The sequence below is a fragment of the Pongo abelii genome, chromosome 19, assembly GCF_028885655.2.
Source record: "Pongo abelii isolate AG06213 chromosome 19, NHGRI_mPonAbe1-v2.0_pri, whole genome shotgun sequence".
Lineage (NCBI taxonomy): Eukaryota > Metazoa > Chordata > Mammalia > Primates > Hominidae > Pongo > Pongo abelii.
The window spans coordinates 20,359,810-20,385,559 of record NC_072004.2 but is presented as its reverse complement, the minus strand read 5'-3'; the positions used below and the strand labels follow the sequence as shown (position 1 = coordinate 20,385,559).

General features: G+C 47.4%; 2 protein-coding genes, 2 non-coding genes and 2 pseudogenes across 5 annotated transcripts in view; 3 read left to right on the top strand and 3 right to left on the bottom strand.

Moving 5' to 3' along the window:
* The window catches only part of GRAPL (GRB2 related adaptor protein like), a 29,685-nt gene extending 22,676 nt beyond the window's left edge, over positions 1 to 7,009 (bottom strand). Inside the window, exon 1 of the mRNA XM_054535529.2 lies at positions 5,411 to 7,009. The gene's annotated coding sequence lies outside the window, so the exon portion shown is untranslated. The remainder of the gene's footprint in view (positions 1 to 5,410) is intronic.
* LOC129054326 (small nucleolar RNA U3) lies at positions 2,736 to 2,964 on the top strand (annotated as a pseudogene).
* Positions 7,010 to 11,262: 4,253 nt separating the features above from the next.
* On the top strand, positions 11,263 to 11,478 carry LOC129054325 (small nucleolar RNA U3). The gene has a single exon (XR_008519020.1). It is a non-coding gene; the product is annotated as a small nucleolar RNA U3 (small nucleolar RNA).
* Positions 11,479 to 14,483: 3,005 nt separating this feature from the next.
* LOC100448502 (GRB2 related adaptor protein) overlaps positions 14,484 to 25,750 on the top strand; it is a 49,945-nt gene continuing 38,678 nt past the window's right edge. Inside the window, exon 1 of one of the 2 annotated variants that reach the window (XM_024241517.3) lies at positions 14,484 to 15,538. The gene's annotated coding sequence lies outside the window, so the exon portion shown is untranslated. Of the gene's footprint in view, positions 15,539 to 19,309; positions 20,909 to 25,750 lie in introns of those variants that run through there. The other variant, XM_063718424.1, reaches the window with a different exon arrangement.
* LOC112131448 (small nucleolar RNA U3) lies at positions 14,841 to 15,056 on the bottom strand. Its single transcript, XR_002913517.2, has one exon. It is a non-coding gene; the product is annotated as a small nucleolar RNA U3 (small nucleolar RNA).
* On the bottom strand, positions 23,355 to 23,583 carry LOC112131740 (small nucleolar RNA U3; annotated as a pseudogene).

Below are 25,750 nucleotides of genomic sequence, written 5' to 3'. Positions count from 1 at the left end.
CTGATCTCAAGTTACTGCCTGCCTCAGCTGCCCAAGTTGCAGGGATTACAGACACAAGCCACTGCCCCCGGCTCTATTTAGGAACATCTTAGTTCCAAGTTTTGGCAATTATGGATAAAGCCGCTATAAACATATGTTTGCAGGCTTGTGTGGACATACGTTTTCAACTCATTTGGGTAGACACCAAGAGCTGCATTCCAGCCTGGGCAACAAGAGCGAAACTTCGTCTCAAAAAAAAAAAGAAGAACAGAAATTAGGCCAGCCATGATGGCTTGCGCCTATAATCCCAGCACTTTGGGAGGCCAAGGCAGGCAGATCACTTGAGGTCAGGAGTTCAAGACCAGACTGGCCAACATGGCAAAACCCTGTCTCTACTAAAAATACAAAAATTAGCCAGGCGTGGTGGCGCGTGCCTGTAATCCCAGCTACTCAGGAGGCTGAGGCACGAGAATCACTTGAACTCAGGAGGCAGAGGTTGCAGTGAGCCCAGATCATGCCACTGCACTCCAGCCTGGGTGATGAAGTGAAACTCTGTCAAAACAGAAATTATTCTCTCGCAGTTCTGGAGGCTCAAAGTCAGGAATCAAACTGTTGAAGCCTCGAAGGGGGATCCTTCCTTGACTCCTCCAGCGTCTGGAGGCTACTGGCCATCCTGGTGTTACTCAAACACCAGGGGTTCCATCTAGGGCCTGCTGCTCACCTCACAGAAAGCCAATCACTGAAACAACGATTATTGCCAAGGAAGAAGGCTTTAACCAGGTGCTACAGCTGAGGGGATGGGAGGGATTTATCCCGGGAATGCAGGGGGGTGGTTCAACGTAAGAAAATCCGTTAACGTAATGTACCGCATTACTAGAACAAAGGGAAAAAAACAGTCATTCCAGCTGACACAGAAAAAGCACCCAAGAAATTCTAACATTTCATCATTAAAACATAGAGGAAACTATGAAATGAGGGGATTTGCCTCAATATTATAAAAGGTATTTGTGAAAAACCCACAGTTATCATACTTAATGGTGAAAGACTGAAAGCTTTCCCCCTAAGTTCAGGAACAGAGGTTCACTTTTACCACTGCTACTCGATGTTTTTTTTGTTTTGTTTGTTTTGTTTTGTTTTTGAGAGGGAGTCTTGCTCTGTTGCCCAGGCTGGAGTGCAGTGGCGCGATCTTGGCTCACTGCAGCCTCTGCCTCCCGAGTTCAAGCAATTCTCCTGCCTCAGCCTCCCCAGTAGCTGGGACTATAGGTGCATACTGCCACGCCTGGCTAATTTTTGTATTTTTAGTAGAGACGGGGTTTCACCACGTTGGCCAGAATGGTCTTGATCTCCTGACCTCGTGATTCCTCTGCCTCAGCCTCCCAAAATGCTGGGATTACAGGTGTGAGCCACCATGCCCGGCCTAGTCAACATTTTTTTTTCTTTTTTTTTTTTTGAGACAGAGTCTCACTCTGTTGCCCAGGCTGGAGTGCAGTGGCACAATCTTAGCTCACTGCAACCTCCGCCTCCTGGGTTGAAGCGATTCTCCTGCCTCAGCCTCCCGAGTAGCTGGGACTACAGGCTCGTGCCACCACGCCTGGCTAATTTTTTTTGTATTTTTATTCGACATGGGGTTTCACCATGTTAGCCAGTATGGTCTCGATCTCCTGACCTCGTGATCCCTCCGCCTCGGCCTCCCAAAGTGCTGGAATTACAGGTGTGAGCCACCGCGCCCGGCCTAACATTTTACTAGAAATTTTAGCCAGAGCCTTTAGGTAAGAAAAAGCAATAAGAGGCATCAAATTGGGGAAGAAGAAATAAAACCATCTCTATAAATACAGAAAATCCCGAAGAATACATACACAAAAATTACTAGAGCTAATAAGCAAATTCAGCAAAGTTTCAGGACACAAGATCAACTCACAAAAACCAGTTGTGTGGTTTCTTGTTTGTTTGTTTTTTTGAGGAGTTTTTCTTGTCACCCAAGCTGGAGTGCAGTGGCACGATCTCGGCGCACCGCAACCTCTGCCTCCCGGCTTCAAGCGATTCTCCTGCCTCAGCCTGCTAAGTAGCTGGGATTACAGACATGCCCCACCATGCCCAGCTAATTTTGTATTTTTAGTAGAGACGGTGTTTCTCCATGTTGGTCAGTCTGGTCTCGAACTCCCAACCTCAGGTGATCCGCCCACCTTGGCCTCCCAAAGTGCTGGGATTACAGGCTTGAGCCACCGCGCCCGGCCTAATTTTTATTATTATTTTTGTTTTCCCCTTGGTAGAGACCGGATTCCGCTATATTGCCTGGGCTGGTCTCCAACTCAGAACAAAGGATCCTCCGGCCTGGGCCTGGGCGTGGGCTCCCAAAACGCTGGGATTACCGGATTACAGGCTGGCGCAGCACACCAGGAGCAAACACTTCCCGCTTTAAAAATTCAGGTTGTGATCGGCTGTCATTCAGTATTATGCTAATTAAGTAGTCTTTAATTAATTTAGTTTAATTTAAATAAATTTTTAAGACAATGTTTTAAAATTATGTTTCTACCTGAAACGTTAATTTAAATTAATTTTTAAAACAATTTTTTTTAAATTATGTTTCCACCTGAAACGTTAATATGTGTCGTTACGTGATGATATTCGGAAAGATGTTATTACCAAACTATTTTTCTATTTATTTCCTAATGGAATCGGAAATGGCGAAAGTATCTCGCCATCAGTTAAAAGTGTGTGGCAGATGTGGACCCAGCAGAGGCTGTAAGAAAAGAATTAAGACTATATTTTAGGAAGTACGTGTCGTGTAGTTCGTTATTAGTAAAAGGTTTTTTTTTTTTTGAATGTGCGGAATACCGGTAAGCCACGAGAAAAAACGTAGTGTTTTTTGCTGAGTGTAAAACTGACTTTTGGCAGCTACCTTAGTGTTAACTGCTGACTGTCATTGACGACCCTCCTTTACGACTGTTTGGAGGGTAAGAGGGGAAAAAACGCCATCTGAATGGTTTTCTTTGTAAATGGTTTAACCACTCGTAACGGTTTAGCGGCTGTTGTTTTTTTCTCTCATTAATGAGTTGTTTTCGTCTACTCGCAAGTTCTGTCCTTTTATTTTGGTGGTAGTAAACCTGGTATTTTGCCTCGGTGATTTTTCAATCCTAGTCTTGACAGAGGGGATTCTGTGATATGTTTTATCTAATTTTCCGTTTCTTCCCGCTCGCTGCTTCTTTTGCCCTCGTGTTTTTTTTTTTTTTTTTTTTTTAAGTTGTACTTTTTCTCCCCGGTCACCAACCCTAGGCGATTTTCCTACCTCAGCCTCCTGAGTAGCTGGGATTACAGGCTCGTACCACCACACCTGGCTAATTTTTTCTATTTTTAGTAGAGACGGGGTTTCACCATATTGGTCAAGCTGGTCTCGAACTCCTGACCTCGTGATCCTCCCGCCTCGGCCTCCAAAAGTGCTGAGATTACAGGCATGAGCCACCGTGCCCGACGTGCCCCCGGTTTTGTTTTTTTTTAAATTTGCCATTTTTGGAATCGGTAGCATTTGATAGCAGTAGGAGTCTACCTGAGTTTCCCTAATTCGAAAGACTTGTTGTTCCTGTATTTTGAGCAATGGGATACAACCAACAATGTAGTTGGCTCTCTTTAGAGAGTTACAAAGGAAAGCAATTTAGTTTTCTCCTAATCACTCCTAAGTGCTATGCTTATTTCTTTTATGTTTCTTTAGTAAAATTAAAAATCAGCTTTTTTCTTTTTTTTCAGATGGAGTCTCGCTTGGTCCCCCAGGCTGGAGTGCAATGGTGCCATCTTGGCTCACTGCAACCTCCGCCTCGCGGGTTCAAGCGATTCTCCTGCCTTAGCCTCCCAAGTAGCTGGGACTATAGGCGCGTGCCACCACTCCCGGCTGACTTTTGTATTTTTAGTAGAGATGGGTTTCACCATGTTGGCCAGGCTGGTCTCAAACTCCTGACCTCAAGTGATCCACCTGCCTCGGCTTCCCAAAGTGCTGGGATTACAGGCGTGAGCCACCGTGCCCAGCCTACAGATACTTTAAAAAACATGTTATTTGTCATGCCTGTAATCCCAGCACTTTGGGAGGCCAAGGCGGGCGGATCACAAGGTCTGGAGATCAACACTTTCCTGGCCAACATGGTGAAACCCCATCTCTACTAAAAATACAAAATTAGCCAGGCATGGTGGCGCATGCCTGTAATCCCAGCTACTCGGGAAGCTGAGGCAGGAGAATCGCTTGAACCCGGGAGGCGGGAGGTTGCGGTGAGCTGAGATCATGCCATTACACTCCAGCCTGGGCAACAAGAGCGAAACTCCGTCTCAAAAAATAAAAAAAATCTGTGGTTGGGCATGGTGACTCAGGCTCACACCTGTAATCCTAGAACTTTGGGAGGCCGAAGTAGGAGGATTGCTTGAGGCCAAGAGTTCAAGACTAGCCTGGGCAACATAGCAAGATCCCATCTCTACAGAAAAGTAATTTTTAAAAATTATGACATTTTGAGCTCCAGGATGAAAAAAATTTTAAAAAAAGAAAGAAAATTGGCCAGGTGCACACCCGTAGTTCCAACTAGACAGGATGCTGAGGCGGGAGGATCTCCGGAGCCCAGGAGTTCAAGGCTGCAGTGAGCTGTGATCATGCCACTGCTCTCCAGCCTAAGATACAGGAAAAACCAAAGTGTTTTTCTTTTCTTTTTTTTCTGCTGTCATTGTAGGAAATAGTCTATAGGTTTCCATTATATCCAGTTATAGAGGGTGTTACTGAGTTATGGATTTTCTGCCTGCTGGATCTGTCTGTTTCTGATAGAGGGACATTGAAGTCGCCAACTATAATAGTTTCTCCTTGCAGTGCTATCGCTTTTTCCCTCACGTGTTTTTAAACAACATATGACACACCTAAGTATTTCACTGGACTTACAGTACACAGGTGGCTCTTGGTTTAATTTTCTTCTGACTCTATTTCTTTCACCCTTGCCTCTCAGAGCAAAAGATTTGCTGCTTATCTTTGCTGTCTATGGGCTTTGGGCTGCTGGGCTGAAAGGCGGCGCCACTTAAAAGGAAAGTCTTCCTGCTCTTATAAAAATTCTAATGTAGCCTGGCGCGGTGGCTCACGCCTGTAATCCCAGCACTTTGGGAGGCCGAGGCAGGTGGATCACGAGGTCAGGAGATCGAGACCATCCTGGCTAACACAGTGAAACCCCGTCTCTACTACAAATACAAAAAAATCAGCCGGGCCTGGTGGCGGGCACCTGTAGTCCCAGCTACTCGGGAGGCTGAGGCAGGAGAATGGCGTGAACCCGGGAGGCGGAGCTTGCAGTGAGCCGAGTTTGCGCCACTGCACTCCAGAGCCTGGGCGACAGAGCGAGACCCCATCTCTAAAAATAAATAAAATAAAATAAAATAAAATAAAATAAAATTAAATTAAAATTCTAATGGAACCCACTTAAGGTGAAGAGGTCGATGATGACGAGAGTAAGGAGAGCAGGCAAAGCTTTCTCAGGATGGAGAGAAGATGGGGTACCAGGATTAGATTCTCAACCTATTAAGAAAAAAAAATACCAATGATTTATACAAGAGAAGAGTTTATTTCTATCTCCCATAACAAAATCTGGGGGTAGACACTCCAAGACCGGTCTTGGACCTTGACTCTCTTCCCATCAAAAGGTGGACTCCAATGCCACACTCGGTAAGGGCTGGTCTTAATGACAGGCTCCAAAGACATGGAATGTGGCTGGTGGGCACAGTGGCTCATGCCTGTAATGTCAGCACTTTGGGAGGCCGAGGCAGGCAGATCACTTGAGGTCAGGAGTTCGAGACCAGCCTGGCCAACATGGTGAGACCCTGTCTCTACCAAAAATACAAAAATTAGCCGGGCGTGGTGGTACATGGCTGTAGTCCCAGCTACTCAGGAGGCTGAGGCACAAGAATCGCTTGAACCCGGGAGGCAGAGGTTGCAGTGAACCGAGATCACGCCACTGCACTCCAGCCTGGGTGTCAGAGTGAGACTTTGTCTCAGAAAAACAAAAAAAACACAAAGAATGGAATGCGGTCGGGTGCAATGGTGCACCTCTGTAATCCCAGCACTTTGGGAGGCTGACGCTCGTAGATTGTTTGAGCTCAGGAGTTTGAGACCAGCCTGGGCTACATGGTGAGACGCTGTCTTTACAAAAAAATACAAAAATCAGCCAGGTACGATGGAGCATGCCTGTAGTCCCAGCTACTTGGGAGGCTGAGGTGGGAGGACCTCTTGAGCCTGGGAAGTCGAGGCTGCAGTGAGCCAAGATTGCACCACTGCATTTCAGCCTGGGCAACAGAGACCCTGCCTTTTAAAATAAATTGTAAAATAAAACTTTTAAATAAAGAAACAAAGGAAGTTGATTTCTGTATACTGTGTAAGATAAGGATCCAATGTGTTCTGCATGTGGGTATACAATTTTACCAATACCGTTGATTAAAGTGGCTGTTCTTTTGCCCCTTTGTCCTTGAAGAGATGGTCCTTGGCCCCTTTGCGGAGAATCAATTGGCCATAATTGTTTGGGTTTATCTCTGGGAGAGTGAGACCCTGTCTCGAAAGAAAGAGAAAGAACAAGCAAAGAAAAGAAGAAAGAAAGAGAGAGAGAGAAAGGGAGAGAAAGAGAGAGAGAAAGAAAGAAAGAAAGAAAGAGAGAGAGAGAGAAAGAAAGGAGGAAAGAAAGAGAAAGGGAGAGAGAAAGAAAGGAAAGAAGGAAGGAAAGGAGGAAAGAAAGAAAGAGAGAAAGAAAGAAAGGAAGGGCGAGCCGGGCGCGGTAGCTCACGCCTGTAATCCCAGCACTTTGGGAGGCCAAGGCGGGCAGATCATGAGGTCAGGAGATCCAGACCATCCTAGCTAACACAGTGAAACCCCGTCTCTACTAAAAGTACAAAAAATTAGCCGGGCGTGGTGGCGGGCGCCTGTAGTCCCAGCTACTCGGGAGGCTGAGGCAGGAGAATGGCTCCGGGAGGCAGAGCTTGCAGTGAGTCGAGGTCGCGCCACTGTATTCCAGCCTGGGTGACAGAGCAAGACTCTGTCAAAAAAAAAAAAAAAAAAAAAAAAAAAAAAAAAAAAAAAAAAAAAGAAAGAAAGAAAGAGAAAGGAAAGGAAAGGAAGAGAAGAGAAGAGAAAAGAAAAAGAAATGGAACGCAACAGAAGTGACGCTGTGTGAACTTCAAGGCTAGGTCATGAGCAGTGTCCACCCTCTCTCTGGAAAACTCACTCTTGGAACCCTGCCACCATCCTGTGAGGAGGGCCAGGCCACATGCAGAGGCTACCTGAAAGCCCCACTGAGGTCTCAGCTGATAGACAGACAGCACCGGCCGTCAGACATGGGAGTGGTCTTCACTTGTGGTCTCCGTCCCCACCCTCCATCTGACAGTAACCACAAGAAAGACCCGAGGCAGGCACCATTTAGCTGAGCCGAGGCAATCACCAGAACCAAGAGACGTAATAAACAATTAATGAGAGTTTTACACCACAAGTTATGACTCAGGGATATTTCCTAAAGTGAAAAAAAACCAAAAACAAAAAAAACCTTAAGTATGGGGTGGTTCATTAAGCGGCAGCAGATAACACCTGTGTTCTACCCTGTCTCCCAGAATTCCCTGACAGGATTAAGACCCAGTTACCTGTAGCAGTAATTTACTTAATAACAATGCCCTTTGGTGACTATTTTCCCCATCCTACTCCCTTGTCACTGTTTCTTAAGATCATCTCCCGGCCAGGTGCGGTGGCTTTTGCCTGTCATCCCAGCACTTTGGGAGGCCGAGGCGGGCGGATCACGAGGTCAGGAGATCGAGACCATCCTGGCTAACACGGTGAAACCCTGTCTCCACTAAAAAATAGAAAAAATTAGCCGGGCTTGGTGGTGGGCGCCTGTAGTCCCAGCTACTCGGGAGGCTGAGGCAGGAGAATGGCGTGAACCCGGGAGGCGGAGCTTGCAGTGGGCGGAGATCGCGCCCCTGCACTCTAGCCTGGGTGACAGAGGGAGACTCCATCTCAAAAAAAACATCATCTCCAGGCCAGGCGCGGTGGCTCACGCCTGTAATCCCAGCACTTTGGGAGGCGGAGGCGGGCGGACCACCTGAGGTCCGGAGTTCGAGACCAGCCTGAGCAACATGGAGAAACCCCGTCTCTACTAAAAATACAAAATTAGCTGGGCGTGGTGGCACATGCCTGTAATCCCAGCTACTCCGGAGGCTGAGCCAGGAGAATGGCTTGAACCCGGGAGGCAGAGGTTGCTGTGAGCCGAGATGGTGCCATTGCACTCTAGCCTGGGCAACAAGAGCGATACTCCATCTCAAAAAAAAAAAAAAAAAAAAAAAAAAAAAATCATCTCCCAAGGCCACAGGCGGTGGCTCACACCTGTAATCCCAGCACTTTGGGAAGCCAAGGCGGGCAGATCACTTGAGGTCAGGAGATCCAGACCATCCTGGCCAACATGGCGAAACCCCGTCTCTACTAAAAATACAAAAATTAGCCAGGCGTCGTGGCGCATGCCTGTAATCCCAGCTACTCAGGAGGCTGAGGCACGACAATCACTTGAACTCAGGAGGCAGAGGTTGCAGTGAGCCCAGATCATGCCACTGCGCTCCAGCCTGGGTGATGAAGTGAAACTCTGTCAAAACAGAAATTATTCTCTCGCAGTTATGAAGGCTCAAAGTCAGGAATCAAACTGTTGAAGCCTCGAAGGGGGATCCTTCCTTGACTCCTCCAGCATCTGTAGGCTACTGGCCACCCTGGTGTTACTCAAACACCAGGGGTTCCATCTAGGGCCTGCTGCTCACCTCACAGAAAGCCAATCACTGAAACTGTAGCAGGACGAGTCGCAGACAAAACTCCTCAGACACCGGATTAAAGAAGGAAGAGGTTTTTTTATTCGGCCGGGAGTGTCGGCAGACTCGTGTCTTAAGAGCCGAGCTCCCCGAAAAAGAAATTCCTAGCCCTTGTAAGGGCTTACAACTCTAAGGGGTCTACGTGAAAAAGTCATAATAGATCAAGTAAGCGTGAGGAACGTGACTGGGGGCTACATACATCAGCTAACAGTACAAAAAGTTTTACAGTGCTTTCTCATACAATGTCTGGAATGCACAGATAACACCAGTAGTTTTGGTCAGGGGTTAATATTATTATTATTTTAACCACCAGGGCCAGGTGGTGGCGCCAAGGTCGTCTAGCTATTTATCTTACTTCTGTTTCTTTTCAACTTTTTGCTTTCTCCATTTTCTCCTGTCTTATAAACTAGGGAAAAGGGGAGGTTGGGGAGAAACTGGGAAGGACAACAGGAGAAGTGGTGGCCTCATACCATAAAACAACGATTATTGCCAAGGAAGAAGGCTTTAACCAGGTGCTACAGCTGAGGGGATGGGAGGGATTTATCCCAGGAACGCAGGGGGTGGTTCAACATAAGAAAATCCGTTAATGTAATATACCGCATTACTAGAACAAAGGGAAAAAAACAGTCATTCCAGCTGACACAGAAAAAGCGTCTAAGAAATTCTGACATTTCATCATTAAAACATAGAGAAAACTATGAAACAAGGGGATTTGCCTCAACATTATAAAAGGTATTTGTGAAAAACCCACAGTTACCATCACACTTAAGGGCGAAAGACTAAAAGCTTTCCCCCTAAGTTCAGGAACAAGACGCAGAGGTTCACTTTTACCACTGCTAGTCTGCTAGTCTGCTAGTCAATGTGTTTTTTTTTTTGTTTTGTTTTGAGACGGAGTCTTGCTCTGTCACCCAGGCTGGAGTGCAGTGGCGCGATCTTGGCTCACTGCAGCCTCTGCCTCCAGGGTTCAAGCAATTCTCCTGCCTCAGCCTCCCCAGTAGCTGGGATTACAGGCGCGCGCGCCACCACGCCCGGCCAATCTTTGTGTTTTTAGTAGAGACGAGGTTTCACCATGTTGACCAGGTTGGTCTTGATCTCCTGACCTGGTGATCCACCCGCCTCGGCCTCCCAAAGTGCTAGGATGACAGGCGTGAGCCACTGCGCCTGGTCCAGTTGTGTTTTTATACACTAGCAAGGAACAATTCAAAAATGTAATTAAGAAAACCGCTGGGCGTGGTGGCTCACGCCTGTAGTCCCACACTTTTGAGAGGCCGAGGCGGGTTCAAGACCATCCTGGGCAATGTGGTGAAACCCCCTCCCTACAAAAAATACAAAAAATTAGCCGAGCGTGATGGCATGTGCCTATAATCCCAGCTACTCAGGCGGCTGACGTGGGAGGATCACCTGAGCCCTGGAGGTCACGGCTGCAGTGAGCTGTCACGTCATGCATCGTTGCACTCCAGCCTGAAAAAGGAGTGAAATTCTGCAACATGTTACAACATGAATGAACCTGGAAAACGTCATTCTAAGTGAAATAAGCCAGACACAAAAGGACAATATTGCATGTTTCCACTTTTAGAGGTACCTACAAGAATCAAATTCATAGAGACAGAAAGTAGAATAGTGGTTAAAAGGGTCTGGGCAGAGGGAGGAAAGGGAAGTTTGTTTTATGGGTAGAGTTTCAGTTTGGGATGTCGAAAAAGTACTGGAGATAAATAACGGTGATGGTTACATGCCAATGGCTACATGAATGTACTTAATGCCACTGAGTTGTATATGTGAAAAATGGTTAAAATGGTAAATTTTGTATCTATTTTATACCATCCCCCCTAAAAAAAATTGTTCTTAAGAGTCAAGATCTCACTCTGTCTCCCAGGCTGGGGGGCAGTGGGGTGACTGATCAGAGCTCACTGCAGCTTTGAACTCAGCCAGCTTCCCTGACTCAAACGATCATCCCGCTTCAGCCTACCGAGTAGCTGGGATTACAGACGCTGCCATCACGCCCAGGTCATTGTTGATTTTTTTCCCCCGCGCTTGGTAGAGACGGGATTCCGCTATATTGCCTAGGCTGGTGTCGAACTCATAGAACAAAGGATCCTCCCTCCTGGGCCTGGGCGTGGGCTCGCAAAACGCTGGGATTCCCGGATTACAGGCGGGCGCACCGCACCAGAAGCAAACACTTCCTGCTTCAAAAATTCAGTTTGTGATTGGCTGTCATTCAGTATTATGCTAATTAAGCATGCCTGCTTTTAAACGTCTTAAAACAATTTTTAAAATTACGTTTCCACCTAAAACGTCAAAATTTGTCAAGTGATAATATTCTAAAAGATGTTATTGCCAAACTATTTTCCTATTTGTTTCCTAATGGCATCGGAAATAGCGAAAGTATCTCGCCATCAGTTAAAAGTGTGCGGCTGATGTAGACCCAGCAGAGGCTGCGAGCAGGACGTTAAGACTATACTTTCAGGGATCATTTCTATAGTTCGTTACTAGAGAAGTTTCTCTGAACGTGTAGAGCACCGAAAACCACGAGGAAGAGACATAGCGTTTTCTCCTGAGCGTGAAGCCGGCTTTTGGTGTCGCTTCGCTGCGACTGCCGTCAGCCATTGATGATCGTTCTTCTCTTCTTATTGGAGAGTAAGAGGGAGAGAACGCGGTCTGAGTGGTTTTTCTTTCTTGACGGTTCAATAGCAGGCAACAGGGTGTGTAAATCTCGGATGCCTTCTGCTGAGGTTTTTTTGCTACGGCTGGCGGGCTGGCGTGTCCCCAAGAAACTTTTTCGCTTTCCGCACTGTCAGCGGTGGCTCTTGTCTTTTTTTTCGTTCGGGGGGTTTTCCAAATTTTAGTCTTGGCGTGGGGAGGTCGTGTGTACGTCCTGTTGTCTCTTTTTGCACTTCGCATTCTGTGCTTTTCGCTGCGTCTTTCGTCGTCGTTTCCCGCCCGCCACCCCCTACCCCCAGGCGGGGTCTCGGGATCATTTGTTCTGCCTGGCTCCCAGGGAGCCTGGAGTGCGATGGCGCGATCTTGAGGCTCATAGCAACATCTGCCTCCCGGGCTCAAGCGAGTCTTCTGCCTAAGCCCTCCCGAGTGGCCGGGGCTACGCACGCCACGCCCGGCTGCTTTTTTTTGTTGTTTGTTTGTTTTGTTTTAATTGTTTGCAGAAACGGGGTGTCACCATGTTAGCCAGGTTGGTCTCGAACTCCTGATCTCAGGTGATCCGCCCGCCTCGGCCTCCAGAAGTGCTGGGATTACAGGCGTGAGCCACCGCGCTCGGCCAGTGAAGACACACTATTTATTTATTTTATTTTAATTTTTGAGGCAGAGTTTCCCCTCTTGTTGCCCAGGCTGGAGTGCAAGGGCGCAATCTCAACTCGCCGCAACCTCCGCCTCCGGGGTTCAAGTGATTCTCCTGCCTCAGCCTCCACAATCACAGCTCACTGCAGCCTCGACCTCCCAGGCTCAAGCAATCCTGACCCACCTCGGCCTCCAGAGTAGCTCGGACTACAGGTGCCCACCACCATGTCTGGTTAATTATTTGTGTTTTTAGTAGAGATGGATTTTCGCCCTTACCAAGGCTGGTCTCGAACTCCTGGACTCCAGCGATCCTCCTGCCTCGGCCTCCCAAAGTCCTGGGATTACGTAAAGGCGTGAGCCACCGCGCCTGACTGAGAACTGTAAGAAATAAATTTGTGTTATTTAAGCCACAAAGTCTGTGTATTTTGTTATGGAGCCCAAGAAAAGACAAGCAGCTTCTTCTAAAACTAAACATACTCTTTCCTTTTGATCAGAACTCGTGCCTCTTGGTGTCTACCCAAATTAGTTGAAAATGTATGTCCACACAAAAACCTGCACACCTATGTTTATAGCAGCTTTATCCATAATTGCCAAAACTTGGAACTCAGATGTTCCTAAATAGAGCCGGCGGCTGTGGCTTGTGTCTGTAATCCCTACTACTTGGGCAGCTGAGGCAGTCACTTGAGATCAGCAGTTTGAGACCAGTCTGGGCAACAGAGTGAGACCCCATCTTTATAAAAAATACTTTTAGGGCCGGGTGCGGGTGGCTCACGTCTGTAATCCCAGCACTTTAGGAGGCCAAGGCTGGTGGATCACCTGAGGTCAGGAGTTCGAGACAAGCCTGGCCAACATGGTGGAACATCTCTACTAAACATACAAAAATTACCCAGGCGTGGCGGCGCATGCCTGTAGTCCCAGCTACTTGGGAGGCTGAGGCAAGAGAATCGCTTGGAACTGGGAGGTGTAGGTTGCACTGAGTCCAGATTGTGCCATTGCACTCCAGCCTGCTTGAACTTGAGAGGCGGAGGCTGCAGTGAGCCAAGATCGCGGCACTGCATTCCAGCCTAGGTGACACAGCCAGACTCCTCAAAAAAAAAAAAAAAAAAAAAAAAAATGCTGGGATTACAGGCGTGAGCCACCGCGTGGCTGGGTGTAGTGGCTCACGCCTGTAATCCCAGCACTTTGGAAGGCCAATCCCTTGAGTTTACGAGCTTGAGACCAGCCTGGGCAATATGGGAAGACCCTGTCTCTAAAAAAAAATAAGACCGGGCACAGTGGTTGATGCCTATAATCCCACCACTTTGGGAGGCCGAGGCGGACGGATCACCTGAGGTCGAGAGTTCGAGACCAGCCTGACCAACATGGAGAAACCCTGTCTCTAATAAAATAAAATTACCCAGGCGTGGTCACGCATGCCTGTAATCCCAGCTACTCCTGAGGCTGAGGCAAGGGAATCGCTTGGACCCGGAAGGCGGGGTTGCGTTGAGTCCAGATTGTGTCACTGCATCCAGCCTGGACAACAAGAGCAAAACTCCATCTCAAAAAAATAATAAAATTAAATGAAAAATATGTCTTCACTGGCCGAGCGCCGCGGTGGCTCACCACTGTACTCCCAGCACTTTCGGAGGCCAAGGCGGGTGGATCATGAGGTCAGGAATTCAAGAACAACCTGGCCAAGACAGTGAAACCTCATCTCTACTAAAAATAAAAAAACTCGCCGGCTGTGGTGGAAAAAGGTCAGGCGCGGTGGCTCACGCCTTTACGTAATCCCAGGACTTTGGGAGGCCGAGGCAGGAGGATCGCTGGAGTCCAGGAGTTCGAGACCAGCCTTGGTAAGGGCGAAAATCCATCTCTACTAAAAACACAAATAATTAACCAGACATGGTGGTGGGCACCTGTAGTCCGAGCTACTCTGGAGGCCGAGGTGGGTCAGGATTGCTTGAGCCTGGGAGGTCGAGGCTGCAGTGAGCTGTGATTGTGGAGGCTGAGGCAGGAGAATCACTTGAACCCCGGAGGCGGAGGTTGCGGCGAGTTGAGATTGCGCCCTTGCACTCCAGCCTGGGCAACAAGAGGGGAAACTCTGCCTCAAAAATTAAAATAAAATAAATAAATAGTGTGTCTTCACTGGCCGAGCGCGGTGGCTCACGCCTGTAATCCCAGCACTTCTGGAGGCCGAGGCGGGCGGATCACCTGAGATCAGGAGTTCGAGACCAACCTGGCTAACATGGTGACACCCCGTTTCTGCAAACAATTAAAACAAAACAAACAAACAACAAAAAAAAGCAGCCGGGCGTGGCGTGCGTAGCCCCGGCCACTCGGGAGGGCTTAGGCAGAAGACTCGCTTGAGCCCGGGAGGCAGATGTTGCTATGATCCTCCAGATCGCGCCATCGCACTCCAGGCTCCCTGGGAGCCAGGCAGAACAAATGATCCCGAGACCCCGCCTGGGGGTAGGGGGTGGCGGGCGGGAAACGACGACGAAAGACGCAGCGAAAAGCACAGAATGCGAAGTGCAAAAAGAGACAACAGGACGTACACACGACCTCCCCACGCCAAGACTAAAATTTGGAAAACCCCCCGAACGAAAAAAAAGACAAGAGCCACCGCTGACAGTGCGGAAAGCGAAAAAGTTTCTTGGGGACACGCCAGCCCGCCAGCCGTAGCAAAAAAACCTCAGCAGAAGGCATCCGAGATTTACACACCCTGTTGCCTGCTATTGAACCGTCAAGAAAGAAAAACCACTCAGACCGCGTTCTCTCCCTCTTACTCTCCAATAAGAAGAGAAGAACGATCATCAATGGCTGACGGCAGTCGCAGCGAAGCGACACCAAAAGCCGGCTTCACGCTCAGGAGAAAACGCTATGTCTCTTCCTCGTGGTTTTCGGTGCTCTACACGTTCAGAGAAACTTCTCTAGTAACGAACTATAGAAATGATCCCTGAAAGTATAGTCTTAACGTCCTGCTCGCAGCCTCTGCTGGGTCTACATCAGCCGCACACTTTTAACTGATGGCGAGATACTTTCGCTATTTCCGATGCCATTAGGAAACAAATAGGAAAATAGTTTGGCAATAACATCTTTTAGAATATTATCACTTGACAAATTTTGACGTTTTAGGTGGAAACGTAATTTTAAAAATTGTTTTAAGACGTTTAAAAGCAGGCATGCTTAATTAGCATAATACTGAATGACAGCCAATCACAAACTGAATTTTTGAAGCAGGAAGTGTTTGCTTCTGGTGCGGTGCGCCCGCCTGTAATCCGGGAATCCCAGCGTTTTGCGAGCCCACGCCCAGGCCCAGGAGGGAGGATCCTTTGTTCTATGAGTTCGACACCAGCCTAGGCAATATAGCGGAATCCCGTCTCTACCAAGCGCGGGGGAAAAAAATCAACAATGACCTGGGCGTGATGGCAGCGTCTGTAATCCCAGCTACTCGGTAGGCTGAAGCGGGATGATCGTTTGAGTCAGGGAAGCTGGCTGAGTTCAAAGCTGCAGTGAGCTCTGATCAGTCACCCCACTGCCCCCCAGCCTGGGAGACAGAGTGAGATCTTGACTCTTAAGAACAATTTTTTTTAGGGGGGATGGTATAAAATAGATACAAAATTTACCATTTTAACCATTTTTCACATATACAACTCAGTGGCATTAAGTACATTCATGTAGCCATTGGCATGTAACCATCACCGTTATTTATCTCCAGTACTTTTTCGACATCCCAAACTGAAACTCTACCCATAAAACAAACTTCCCTTTCCTCCCTCTGCCCAGACCCTTTTAACCACTATTCTACTTTCTGTCTCTATGAATTTGATTCTTGTAGGTACCTCTAAAAGTGGAAACATGCAATATTGTCCTTTTGTGTCTGGCTTATTTCACTTAGAATGACGTTTTCCAGGTTCATTCATGTTGTAACATGTTGCAGAATTTCACTCCTTTTTCAGGCTGGAGTGCAACGATGCATGACGTGACAGCTCACTGCAGCCGTGACCTCCAGGGCTCAGGTGATCCTCCCACGTCAGCCGCCTGAGTAGCTGGGATTATAGGCACATGCCATCACGCTCGGCTAATTTTTTGTATTTTTTGTAGGGAGGGGGTTTCACCACATTGCCCAGGATGGTCTTGAACCCGCCTCGGCCTCTCAAAAGTGTGGGACTACAGGCGTGAGCCACCACGCCCAGCGGTTTTCTTAATTACATTTTTGAATTGTTCCTTGCTAGTGTATAAAAACACAACTGGACCAGGCGCAGTGGCTCACGCCTGTCATCCTAGCACTTTGGGAGGCCGAGGCGGGTGGATCACCAGGTCAGGAGATCAAGACCAACCTGGTCAACATGGTGAAACCTCGTCTCTACTAAAAACACAAAGATTGGCCGGGCGTGGTGGCGCGCGCGCCTGTAATCCCAGCTACTGGGGAGGCTGAGGCAGGAGAATTGCTTGAACCCTGGAGGCAGAGGCTGCAGTGAGCCAAGATCGCGCCACTGCACTCCAGCCTGGGTGACAGAGCAAGACTCCGTCTCAAAACAAAACAAAAAAAAAAACACATTGACTAGCAGACTAGCAGACTAGCAGTGGTAAAAGTGAACCTCTGCGTCTTGTTCCTGAACTTAGGGGGAAAGCTTTTAGTCTTTCGCCCTTAAGTGTGATGGTAACTGTGGGTTTTTCACAAATACCTTTTATAATGTTGAGGCAAATCCCCTTGTTTCATAGTTTTCTCTATGTTTTAATGATGAAATGTCAGAATTTCTTAGACGCTTTTTCTGTGTCAGCTGGAATGACTGTTTTTTTCCCTTTGTTCTAGTAATGCGGTATATTACATTAACGGATTTTCTTATGTTGAACCACCCCCTGCGTTCCTGGGATAAATCCCTCCCATCCCCTCAGCTGTAGCACCTGGTTAAAGCCTTCTTCCTTGGCAATAATCGTTGTTTTATGGTATGAGGCCACCACTTCTCCTGTTGTCCTTCCCAGTTTCTCCCCAACCTCCCCTTTTCCCTAGTTTATAAGACAGGAGAAAATGGAGAAAGCAAAAAGTTGAAAAGAAACAGAAGTAAGATAAATAGCTAGACGACCTTGGCGCCACCACCTGGCCCTGGTGGTTAAAATAATAATAATATTAACCCCTGACCAAAACTACTGGTGTTATCTGTGCATTCCAGACATTGTATGAGAAAGCACTGTAAAACTTTTTGTACTGTTAGCTGATGTATGTAGCCCCCAGTCACGTTCCTCACGCTTACTTGATCTATTATGACTTTTTCACGTAGACCCCTTAGAGTTGTAAGCCCTTACAAGGGCTAGGAATTTCTTTTTCGGGGAGCTCGGCTCTTAAGACACGAGTCTGCCGACACTCCCGGCCGAATAAAAAAACCTCTTCCTTCTTTAATCCGGTGTCTGAGGAGTTTTGTCTGCGACTCGTCCTGCTACAGTTTCAGTGATTGGCTTTCTGTGAGGTGAGCAGCAGGCCCTAGATGGAACCCCTGGTGTTTGAGTAACACCAGGGTGGCCAGTAGCCTACAGATGCTGGAGGAGTCAAGGAAGGATCCCCCTTCGAGGCTTCAACAGTTTGATTCCTGACTTTGAGCCTTCATAACTGCGAGAGAATAATTTCTGTTTTGACAGAGTTTCACTTCATCACCCAGGCTGGAGCGCAGTGGCATGATCTGGGCTCACTGCAACCTCTGCCTCCTGAGTTCAAGTGATTGTCGTGCCTCAGCCTCCTGAGTAGCTGGGATTACAGGCATGCGCCACGACGCCTGGCTAATTTTTGTATTTTTAGTAGAGACGGGGTTTCGCCATGTTGGCCAGGATGGTCTGGATCTCCTGACCTCAAGTGATCTGCCCGCCTTGGCTTCCCAAAGTGCTGGGATTACAGGTGTGAGCCACCGCCTGTGGCCTTGGGAGATGATTTTTTTTTTTTTTTTTTTTTTTTTTTTTTGAGATGGAGTATCGCTCTTGTTGCCCAGGCTAGAGTGCAATGGCACCATCTCGGCTCACAGCAACCTCTGCCTCCCGGGTTCAAGCCATTCTCCTGGCTCAGCCTCCGGAGTAGCTGGGATTACAGGCATGTGCCACCACGCCCAGCTAATTTTGTATTTTTAGTAGAGACGGGGTTTCTCCATGTTGCTCAGGCTGGTCTCGAACTCCGGACCTCAGGTGGTCCGCCCGCCTCCGCCTCCCAAAGTGCTGGGATTACAGGCGTGAGCCACCGCGCCTGGCCTGGAGATGATGTTTTTTTTGAGATGGAGTCTCCCTCTGTCACCCAGGCTAGAGTGCAGGGGCGCGATCTCCGCCCACTGCAAGCTCCGCCTCCCGGGTTCACGCCATTCTCCTGCCTCAGCCTCCCGAGTAGCTGGGACTACAGGCGCCCACCACCAAGCCCGGCTAATTTTTTCTATTTTTTAGTGGAGACAGGGTTTCACCGTGTTAGCCAGGATGGTCTCGATCTCCTGACCTCGTGATCCGCCCGCCTCGGCCTCCCAAAGTGCTGGGATGACAGGCAAAAGCCACCGCACCTGGCCGGGAGATGATCTTAAGAAACAGTGACAAGGGAGTAGGATGGGGAAAATAGTCACCAAAGGGCATTGTTATTAAGTAAATTACTGCTACAGGTAACTGGGTCTTAATCCTGTCAGGGAATTCTGGGAGACAGGGTAGAACACAGGTGTTATCTGCTGCCGCTTAATGAACCACCCCATACTTAAGGTTTTTTTTGTTTTTGGTTTTTTTTCACTTTAGGAAATATCCCTGAGTCATAACTTGTGGTGTAAAACTCTCATTAATTGTTTATTACGTCTCTTGGTTCTGGTGATTGCCTCGGCTCAGCTAAATGGTGCCTGCCTCGGGTCTTTCTTGTGGTTACTGTCAGATGGAGGGTGGGGACGGAGACCACAAGTGAAGACCACTCCCATGTCTGACGGCCGGTGCTGTCTGTCTATCAGCTGAGACCTCAGTGGGGCTTTCAGGTAGCCTCTGCATGTGGCCTGGCCCTCCTCACAGGATGGTGGCAGGGTTCCAAGAGTGAGTTTTCCAGAGAGAGGGTGGACACTGCTCATGACCTAGCCTTGAAGTTCACACAGCGTCACTTCTGTTGCGTTCCATTTCTTTTTCTTTTCTCTTCTCTTCTCTTCCTTTCCTTTCCTTTCTCTTTCTTTCTTTCTTTTTTTTTTTTTTTTTTTTTTTTTTTTTTTTTTTTTTTTTTTTTGACAGAGTCTTGCTCTGTCACCCAGGCTGGAATACAGTGGCGCGACCTCGACTCACTGCAAGCTCTGCCTCCCGGAGCCATTCTCCTGCCTCAGCCTCCCGAGTAGCTGGGACTACAGGCGCCCGCCACCACGCCCGGCTAATTTTTTGTACTTTTAGTAGAGACGGGGTTTCACTGTGTTAGCTAGGATGGTCTGGATCTCCTGACCTCATGATCTGCCCGCCTTGGCCTCCCAAAGTGCTGGGATTACAGGCGTGAGCTACCGCGCCCGGCTCGCCCTTCCTTTCTTTCTTTCTCTCTTTCTTTCTTTCCTCCTTTCCTTCCTTCTTTCCTTTCTTTCTCTCTCCCTTTCTCTTTCTTTCCTCCTTTCTTTCTCTCTCTCTCTCTTTCTTTCTTTCTTTCTTTCTCTCTCTCTTTCTCTCCCTTTCTCTCTCTCTCTTTCTTTCTTCTTTTCTTTGCTTGTTCTTTCTCTTTCTTTCGAGACAGGGTCTCACTCTCCCAGAGATAAACCCAAACAATTATGGCCAATTGATTCTCCGCAAAGGGGCCAAGGACCATCTCTTCAAGGACAAAGGGGCAAAAGAACAGCCACTTTAATCAACGGTATTGGTAAAATTGTATACCCACATGCAGAACACATTGGATCCTTATCTTACACAGTATACAGAAATCAACTTCCTTTGTTTCTTTATTTAAAAGTTTTATTTTACAATTTATTTTAAAAGGCAGGGTCTCTGTTGCCCAGGCTGAAATGCAGTGGTGCAATCTTGGCTCACTGCAGCCTCGACTTCCCAGGCTCAAGAGGTCCTCCCACCTCAGCCTCCCAAGTAGCTGGGACTACAGGCATGCTCCATCGTACCTGGCTGATTTTTGTATTTTTTTGTAAAGACAGCGTCTCACCATGTAGCCCAGGCTGGTCTCAAACTCCTGAGCTCAAACAATCTACGAGCGTCAGCCTCCCAAAGTGCTGGGATTACAGAGGTGCACCATTGCACCCGACCGCATTCCATTCTTTGTGTTTTTTTTGTTTTTCTGAGACAAAGTCTCACTCTGACACCCAGGCTGGAGTGCAGTGGCGTGATCTCGGTTCACTGCAACCTCTGCCTCCCGGGTTCAAGCGATTCTTGTGCCTCAGCCTCCTGAGTAGCTGGGACTACAGCCATGTACCACCACGCCCGGCTAATTTTTGTATTTTTGGTAGAGACAGGGTCTCACCATGTTGGCCAGGCTGGTCTCGAACTCCTGACCTCAAGTGATCTGCCTGCCTCGGCCTCCCAAAGTGCTGACATTACAGGCATGAGCCACTGTGCCCACCAGCCACATTCCATGTCTTTGGAGCCTGTCATTAAGACCAGCCCTTACCGAGTGTGGCATTGGAGTCCACCTTTTGATGGGAAGAGAGTCAAGGTCCAAGACCGGTCTTGGAGTGTCTACCCCCAGATTTTGTTATGGGAGATAGAAATAAACTCTTCTCTTGTATAAATCATTGGTATTTTTTTTTCTTAATAGGTTGAGAATCTAATCCTGGTACCCCATCTTCTCTCCATCCTGAGAAAGCTTTGCCTGCTCTCCTTACTCTCGTCATCATCGACCTCTTCACCTTAAGTGGGTTCCATTAGAATTTTAATTTAATTTTATTTTATTTTATTTTATTTTATTTTATTTATTTTTAGAGATGGGGTCTCGCTCTGTCGCCCAGGCTCTGGAGTGCAGTGGCGCAAACTCGGCTCACTGCAAGCTCCGCCTCCCGGGTTCACGCCATTCTCCTGCCTCAGCCTCCCGAGTAGCTGGGACTACAGGTGCCCGCCACCAGGCCCGGCTGATTTTTTTGTATTTGTAGTAGAGACGGGGTTTCACTGTGTTAGCCAGGATGGTCTCGATCTCCTGACCTCGTGATCCACCTGCCTCGGCCTCCCAAAGTGCTGGGATTACAGGCGTGAGCCACCGCGCCAGGCTACATTAGAATTTTTATAAGAGCAGGAAGACTTTCCTTTTAAGTGGCGCCGCCTTTCAGCCCAGCAGCCCAAAGCCCATAGACAGCAAAGATAAGCAGCAAATCTTTTGCTCTGAGAGGCAAGGGTGAAAGAAATAGAGTCAGAAGAAAATTAAACCAAGAGCCACCTGTGTACTGTAAGTCCAGTGAAATACTTAGGTGTGTCATATGTTGTTTAAAAACACGTGAGGGAAAAAGCGATAGCACTGCAAGGAGAAACTATTATAGTTGGCGACTTCAATGTCCCTCTATCAGAAACAGACAGATCCAGCAGGCAGAAAATCCATAACTCAGTAACACCCTCTATAACTGGATATAATGGAAACCTATAGACTATTTCCTACAATGACAGCAGAAAAAAAAGAAAAGAAAAACACTTTGGTTTTTCCTGTATCTTAGGCTGGAGAGCAGTGGCATGATCACAGCTCACTGCAGCCTTGAACTCCTGGGCTCCGGAGATCCTCCCGCCTCAGCATCCTGTCTAGTTGGAACTACGGGTGTGCACCTGGCCAATTTTCTTTCTTTTTTTAAAATTTTTTTCATCCTGGAGCTCAAAATGTCATAATTTTTAAAAATTACTTTTCTGTAGAGATGGGATCTTGCTATGTTGCCCAGGCTAGTCTTGAACTCTTGGCCTCAAGCAATCCTCCTACTTCGGCCTCCCAAAGTTCTAGGATTACAGGTGTGAGCCTGAGTCACCATGCCCAACCACAGATTTTTTTTATTTTTTGAGACGGAGTTTCGCTCTTGTTGCCCAGGCTGGAGTGTAATGGCATGATCTCAGCTCACCGCAACCTCCCGCCTCCCGGGTTCAAGCGATTCTCCTGCCTCAGCTTCCCGAGTAGCTGGGATTACAGGCATGCGCCACCATGCCTGGCTAATTTTGTATTTTTAGTAGAGATGGGGTTTCACCATGTTGGCCAGGAAAGTGTTGATCTCCAGACCTTGTGATCCGCCCGCCTTGGCCTCCCAAAGTGCTGGGATTACAGGCATGACAAATAACATGTTTTTTAAAGTATCTGTAGGCTGGGCACGGTGGCTCACGCCTGTAATCCCAGCACTTTGGGAAGCCGAGGCAGGTGGATCACTTGAGGTCAGGAGTTTGAGACCAGCCTGGCCAACATGGTGAAACCCATCTCTACTAAAAATACAAAAGTCAGCCGGGAGTGGTGGCACGCGCCTATAGTCCCAGCTACTTGGGAGGCTAAGGCAGGAGAATCGCTTGAACCCGCGAGGCGGAGGTTGCAGTGAGCCAAGATGGCACCATTGCACTCCAGCCTGGGGGACCAAGCGAGACTCCATCTGAAAAAAAAGAAAAAAGCTGATTTTTAATTTTACTAAAGAAACATAAAAGAAATAAGCATAGCACTTAGGAGTGATTAGGAGAAAACTAAATTGCTTTCCTTTGTAACTCTCTAAAGAGAGCCAACTACATTGTTGGTTGTATCCCATTGCTCAAAATACAGGAACAACAAGTCTTTCGAATTAGGGAAACTCAGGTAGACTCCTACTGCTATCAAATGCTACCGATTCCAAAAATGGCAAATTTAAAAAAAAACAAAACCGGGGGCACGTCGGGCACGGTGGCTCATGCCTGTAATCTCAGCACTTTTGGAGGCCGAGGCGGGAGGATCACGAGGTCAGGAGTTCGAGACCAGCTTGACCAATATGGTGAAACCCCGTCTCTACTAAAAATAGAAAAAATTAGCCAGGTGTGGTGGTACGAGCCTGTAATCCCAGCTACTCAGGAGGCTGAGGTAGGAAAATCGCCTAGGGTTGGTGACCGGGGAGAAAAAGTACAACTTAAAAAAAAAAAAAAAAAAAAAACACGAGGGCAAAAGAAGCAGCGAGCGGGAAGAAACGGAAAATTAGATAAAACATATCACAGAATCCCCTCTGTCAAGACTAGGATTGAAAAATCACCGAGGCAAAATACCAGGTTTACTACCACCAAAATAAAAGGACAGAACTTGCGAGTAGACGAAAACAACTCATTAATGAGAGAAAAAAACAACAGCCGCTAAACCGTTACGAGTGGTTAAACCATTTACAAAGAAAACCATTCAGATGGCGTTTTTTCCCCTCTTACCCTCCAAACAGTCGTAAAGGAGGGTCGTCAATGACAGTCAGCAGTTAACACTAAGGTAGCTGCCAAAAGTCAGTTTTACACTCAGCAAAAAACACTACGTTTTTTCTCGTGGCTTACCGGTATTCCGCACATTCAAAAAAAAAAAAACCTTTTACTAATAACGAACTACACGACACGTACTTCCTAAAATATAGTCTTAATTCTTTTCTTACAGCCTCTGCTGGGTCCACATCTGCCACACACTTTTAACTGATGGCGAGATACTTTCGCCATTTCCGATTCCATTAGGAAATAAATAGAAAAATAGTTTGGTAATAACATCTTTCCGAATATCATCACGTAACGACACATATTAACGTTTCAGGTGGAAACATAATTTAAAAAAAATTGTTTTAAAAATTAATTTAAATTAACGTTTCAGGTAGAAACATAATTTTAAAACATTGTCTTAAAAATTTATTTAAATTAAACTAAATTAATTAAAGACTACTTAATTAGCATAATACTGAATGACAGCCGATCACAACCTGAATTTTTAAAGCGGGAAGTGTTTGCTCCTGGTGTGCTGCGCCAGCCTGTAATCCGGTAATCCCAGCGTTTTGGGAGCCCACGCCCAGGCCCAGGCCGGAGGATCCTTTGTTCTGAGTTGGAGACCAGCCCAGGCAATATAGCGGAATCCGGTCTCTACCAAGGGGAAAACAAAAATAATAATAAAAATTAGGCCGGGCGCGGTGGCTCAAGCCTGTAATCCCAGCACTTTGGGAGGCCAAGGTGGGCGGATCACCTGAGGTTGGGAGTTCGAGACCAGACTGACCAACATGGAGAAACACCGTCTCTACTAAAAATACAAAATTAGCTGGGCATGGTGGGGCATGTCTGTAATCCCAGCTACTTAGCAGGCTGAGGCAGGAGAATCGCTTGAAGCCGGGAGGCAGAGGTTGCGGTGCGCCGAGATCGTGCCACTGCACTCCAGCTTGGGTGACAAGAAAAACTCCTCAAAAAAACAAACAAACAAGAAACCACACAACTGGTTTTTGTGAGTTGATCTTGTGTCCTGAAACTTTGCTGAATTTGCTTATTAGCTCTAGTAATTTTTGTGTATGTATTCTTCGGGATTTTCTGTATTTATAGAGATGGTTTTATTTCTTCTTCCCCAATTTGATGCCTCTTATTGCTTTTTCTTACCTAAAGGCTCTGGCTAAAATTTCTAGTAAAATGTTAGGCCGGGCGCGGTGGCTCACACCTGTAATTCCAGCACTTTGGGAGGCCGAGGCGGAGGGATCACGAGGTCAGGAGATCGAGACCATACTGGCTAACATGGTGAAACCCCATGTCGAATAAAAATACAAAAAAAATTAGCCAGGCGTGGTGGCACGAGCCTGTAGTCCCAGCTACTCGGGAGGCTGAGGCAGGAGAATCGCTTCAACCCAGGAGGCGGAGGTTGCAGTGAGCTAAGATTGTGCCACTGCACTCCAGCCTGGGCAACAGAGTGAGACTCTGTCTCAAAAAAAAAAAAAGAAAAAAAAATGTTGACTAGGCCGGGCATGGTGGCTCACACCTGTAATCCCAGCATTTTGGGAGGCTGAGGCAGAGGAATCACGAGGTCAGGAGATCAAGACCATTCTGGCCAACGTGGTGAAACCCCGTCTCTACTAAAAATACAAAAATTAGCCAGGCGTGGCAGTATGCACCTATAGTCCCAGCTACTGGGGAGGCTGAGGCAGGAGAATTGCTTGAACTCGGGAGGCAGAGGCTGCAGTGAGCCAAGATCGCGCCACTGCACTCCAGCCTGGGCAACAGAGCAAGACTCCCTCTCAAAAACAAAACAAAACAAACAAAACAAAAAAAACATCGAGTAGCAGTGGTAAAAGTGAACCTCTGTTCCTGAACTTAGGGGGAAAGCTTTCAGTCTTTCACCATTAAGTATGATAACTGTGGGTTTTTCACAAATACCTTTTATAATATTGAGGCAAATCCCCTCATTTCATAGTTTCCTCTATGTTTTAATGATGAAATGTTAGAATTTCTTGGGTGCTTTTTCTGTGTCAGCTGGAATGACTGTTTTTTTCCCTTTGTTCTAGTAATGCGGTACATTACGTTAACGGATTTTCTTACGTTGAACCACCCCCCTGCATTCCCGGGATAAATCCCTCCCATCCCCTCAGCTGTAGCACCTGGTTAAAGCCTTCTTCCTTGGCAATAATCGTTGTTTCAGTGATTGGCTTTCTGTGAGGTGAGCAGCAGGCCCTAGATGGAACCCCTGGTGTTTGAGTAACACCAGGATGGCCAGTAGCCTCCAGACGCTGGAGGAGTCAAGGAAGGATCCCCCTTCGAGGCTTCAACAGTTTGATTCCTGACTTTGAGC